This window comes from Cyprinus carpio, chromosome B8 (genome assembly GCF_018340385.1).
Source record: "Cyprinus carpio isolate SPL01 chromosome B8, ASM1834038v1, whole genome shotgun sequence".
Taxonomy (NCBI): domain Eukaryota; kingdom Metazoa; phylum Chordata; class Actinopteri; order Cypriniformes; family Cyprinidae; genus Cyprinus; species Cyprinus carpio.
Window position 1 is genome coordinate 13,152,823 of NC_056604.1, and position 5,000 is coordinate 13,157,822.

General features: G+C 38.6%; 1 protein-coding gene across 5 annotated transcripts in view; it reads right to left on the reverse strand.

Moving 5' to 3' along the window:
- The window catches only part of sema3b (sema domain, immunoglobulin domain (Ig), short basic domain, secreted, (semaphorin) 3B), a 57,651-nt gene that overhangs the window by 18,923 nt on the left and 33,728 nt on the right, over window positions 1-5,000 (reverse strand). The window contains exon 2 of one of the 5 annotated variants that reach the window (XM_042729824.1): window positions 3,698-3,788. The exons of the other annotated variants lie outside the window; for them this stretch is intronic. The gene's annotated coding sequence lies outside the window, so the exon portion shown is untranslated. The remainder of the gene's footprint in view (window positions 1-3,697; window positions 3,789-5,000) is intronic. 5 annotated transcript variants of the gene reach the window in all.

Below are 5,000 nucleotides of genomic sequence, written 5' to 3' on the forward strand. Positions count from 1 at the left end.
TACCATAATACCAACACACACACACACACACACACACACACACACTCAATACCATAATACCAACACACACACACACACACACACACACACACACTTTTTGTGTTTGGAAAGGATCCATGGTTGCAGGACTCTGTTCAAACACTTCTGAAGGGTTGAGGACTTAAAGGACAAAAAGAGGTATTCTCTCTTTTTCTCTCTCTGTGTCCCAGATAATAGTGCTCCTTAACCCCAGTCTGGTTTTCTGATTACCATGGTTACGCTGGGTATTTGATGTGTGTGTTGCTGTATAATCTTTAAAGTCTATTAAACACTTTACACCCCTTGAGTTCAAGAGGTACTCTGATACCGTACTCAAAGACTAGAGATGTGTGCGTTAGAATAGGCGTGTGTGAACAGACAATGTACTGTTAATGTGTTGTTTCTGGTGTAGAGTTTGTAGGATCAACAGTGTAAAAGAGCCAATAGAGTGGTGAGCTTTTACTGTGGTTTAATCAGAAAGTACCCCTGTAAAACAACACAAGATGTCATTTCAATATGTTTTGGCAATAAATGAGGGGTGTTACTCTAATAAATGTTGAATAGAGGACACAGACACACACTGGAGTTCAGAAAGTTGTAAACTCTTGTCCCTTACTGCAACATCCCACGACTTCAACAAATGAGCATTACGTCAGCATGACCAGCTGACGTCAATAACAGCTGATGCATCACACTTACACATTCATATGAGATTCACTGCTTGTTAAGTCCTTTCTGTGAGCACTTTTCTCTTATGTAATGCAGAAAGTGACGTAATTTCAGCTCCAGTGTACAGGCACTATTGCCTCTGTGGACTATAAAATAAAATCTCTTAAAACACACTTTTCACATTTTCACTACTTGATTTAATTTATCCACTGAACATGTCCAACTTCTGCATTTTGTTTTCTTTTTTTAAAAAAGGCCAACAATAGCTTTCTGTATTCTATTTCTCTATTTCTTTTTCTATTATATCTAATTGTTTTCTTTTTATTTATTATATATAAAAACACCTTGCTATGTGTACTGCATTAGGCTAACTGAGATTTTATTATTGCTCTTTTGTTGTTTTTGATTGCTTCTATTGTCCTCATTTGTGAGTTGCTTTAGATGAAAGTCTGCTAAAAGTCTTAATGTAAATGTAAATGACAAAACTTGAAGAAAGACCCATAAACTTGAAAAGAGCATCGGAATGATAGCTGTCCCAACTGTGGACAATAAGTGTGCGAGGTCGGGATGGTATACTGTGTATGTGTGTGTCGGCCTGAGATGGACTGATGTCCTGTGCCAGTGTTGGATTCTGGGTCAGTGTTCCTCGAGTTGTAAGCCCCGTAGCTAATCACCATGACTGTGGTCGACACAGCAACATGACATAAAACAAATTCCACAACTAAGAGGGTGATTATCACCACGGCGACATTGCAGTGTCACCTACTCAGCTCCGACCATAATACTCAAATCTGACTGGCCAGTTCGCACGAACCACTGCAACGGGCTTTAAGTTTTGCGACTGAGGATGTCATAACTCAACCAGCTGACAGTTAAATGTGCTAATTTAGGCTAAAGGCTCACCAACATTTAGAAGGTGAAAATTACACGCTCCTAATCACAGCCTTGGTTTAAGAGTTTTGTTTCTCATGGTTCTGTTTTCTTCACACACTCTCCTCTGACATTTACACAACTTCCCCTCTGAACCTGTGATTTGGGTCTGCACACATTCCACATGCTTCTCAAACTGAATATTATACATAGTCTCACTATTTCACTCTTTTACTTTTTCTCTCCCCCTTTATCTCTCCCTCAGGGTCAAACCATCATGAAGTTAAATCCTTTCACCCATAATCCTCTGTGTCTTTGAAGTGGGCAACAAGGTAACACAATTCACACACACACACACACACACACACACACACACACACACACACACACACACACACACACACACACACACACACACACACACACACACACTGTTACTTAGCCATCTATAATTTATCACAAACATATGTTTATTTAAATCTAATTAAATACTATAAGTAACTCTAGATCCTAGCACACAGAACTTTTATGCAGTTTTAGAATAAAAAATTCAATGTTTTCCCCAAAAAAGGACATTCACAGATGTCAAATTGTAAAATTGATTTTTTTTGTCTTTAGCAGACTCTGAAGTTATATTGCAAGTGTAAGTCAGTTAACTTAAGCTAAACTGTTAACTATCCAAAGTTATTTTTTTGTGAAAAAAAAGAAAATACAGTATGCATTAAAAATAGAAAATATATGTTAAAAAATTAACATTTAAAAAAGATTAGGTATGTAGAATATGATCATGCAGAATATGCTTTGTACTAATAAACAGCCAATATGTAAGTAATAGGCATATGCTAATAAGCAACTAGTTAATAGTGAGAATTAGTCCCTATACCAAAGTGTTACGCAACCAGTTTCATAAAATATGTAATGCGGGTCTCTGCTCCGTTTTTCTGTCCATTAAGGGGTTCTGGTCTGAAAAAGGTTCAAGACCCCTGATCAAAGTACATACACACCCACTTACTTCTAGAACACAGACCATCTAAAAAGTCAATCAATCATCATAAGTTTTACACACATCTGTGCCAGCTCTTTTGCACCACACACACAGCGTTTTCTCATGAGACCAATGTAGCGCTAGTCCCAGACCACTTCCATCTGGATATTTTCAATGACCTAAAACAGCAGTAGAGTGGAACCTGTGGGAAATCCAACATGACCCCCCCACACACACACACTGATGGGGTCAATCCCTGGCCCCACCCCCAGGTAGGATTATAGATGACTGACAGGTGCTTTATAAGCAAAATGACACTGATTAATATGACTTTTTGTTCATCATTCTTTTTTCCTTCCCTCTCTGTTTTGTCTAGGAGAAGTGGAGGTCACACTTATTTGGATGGAAGTGGAAGTGGATTTGGAAAACACTTTGACAAGTCTTCTGCTCTCCTTCCCGCTCCTCTCCCTGCCTTCACACACAGCGCCTGAATCCCTGCAGCGGCTAAAGATCTGTTCCCAGTAAGAGCTGTCAGAAGAGATTCTGGAGACTGGATGAAGAGACAGTGTGTGTGAGTGTGTCACAGCATACCGTCAGGAGGCTGTCAAGGCCTCTGGTATGATACTAATGATCACACACAAACACACACAGACAGCGGTAACATTATTCATGGGGATGGTGAGAGATTATCAGTGGCTTGACTGATTCTGCTGGGAATGTGATGGGATGAGAGTGGCAGATCACTGCTGGAGTTTTGAGCCTTCGACCCACGAGTCTCTGGGTGTCAGTTCCAGACTAACCCAATGGGACCATCACACACACACACACACACACACACACACACACACACACACACACAAACACACACACACACACACACACACACACACACTGTAGCTTTTCTCCACTGTATAATACCTTAATCACTTTACATTTAATCCCTTGTCAGTTTTACTGCAGTTTTGCTAAAATTTAAAGTTCGACTCTCACTCTATGTGTCCTTCTTTCTGTTGCACACACACACACACACACACACACATACACACACTTCCTCTGGATGAGCTGTCTCAAAAGAGGCAGAAATCCCCTCTATTAGAGTGTAATTGAAAGGCAGGGGCCGCAGTAAAAGATGATAGATGGGTTTTACACACACACCTTGTTTCTCAGGTGTCAGTTAAAACTGTGATTGGACCATGCAGGTGGGCCATTTATGGTTTCCAAAGAACCACCCATCTGGGAAATCACCCTTAGAAAGAAAAAGAGCAAGATGTACTTAACAGGTCAAGGGAAAAATCTCACACACACAGCATTAAAAAGCATCTACTCCTCTGCAATTCATTTTTGATCAAACAAAAAGACAATTTCCTCCTCATTTGAAGCCAAAAACCCCCATCTATTATAAGTCAGACAGACAGACTGAGAGAAAGATAAAACTTTTAAAATCCCCTCTATATGAAGCCTAGGAAACCTGAATTGGTTATATGTAGTGGAACAAATTATTTAAAGGCCTTCAAACTATAAAAATGCTCTATAAAGAAACTATAGGCCTTCAAACAATACAAAATGCTCTATAAAGAAACTCTTTATTAGATTTACAGATGCAAAATCCACAGAGTAACTTCATAAAGAACACTCTATCACAAACCGGAGGGAATATGCATTCATATACTGCATCTTTACCTTGTACACCCACACACAATTGAATAACATGCACACAAAGAAGCTCATATGCAAACATAAACACTATGAACACTGAACAGCAGGCTTTTAAGACATATGGCAAGACAAATGTTAAGAAACTTCTGTAAATGTGCATAAGCAGATCTACATAGGGAGTAGACAGCACAGACTCCAGCCTCGTGTGTGTGTGCACACTTAAGACTTTGTGTTTAGTTTGGTGAATGTTTAATTTAATTCAGTAATGAGCGCAGCTGCAGGAGAACTGAACAAATGCGATTTCACACAGAACAAATGGCCTATAAAGAAAGAAAGAAATAGCTTTAGTGAATAAATAAAGTGTTATTCTATACTAATACATAAACTTATATGTTATTGAAATGGAATTATAAGAATGACAGTGTGACACTAACTGAAGTAATGCAAGTGACTCAAAGACATTCAATTTATCAAACAATGACATCAAATGGAGATCTATTTTCTAAGCGCATCTTAATAATCTTATTGTGAACAATTCATCCATGTGATCTTGTTATTTCAGTCAAAATCATAACTAGATGTTCCGGTGAAATGATAGACATCTGGTGACGTATGAAGGACCACTTTAAGTTCACTTAAATTCCGCATTTTACTGCACACTCTCATTCAGATATGCCTCCATCCTATCAACAACCATCAATGAACCAAGTCCCTTCCTTACATTTTTATTTTTTTACCCCAATAATCATTTGGATGTACACTGCCATATGGAAGAAAGAGACTTGAAATTAAACTTTTTTTT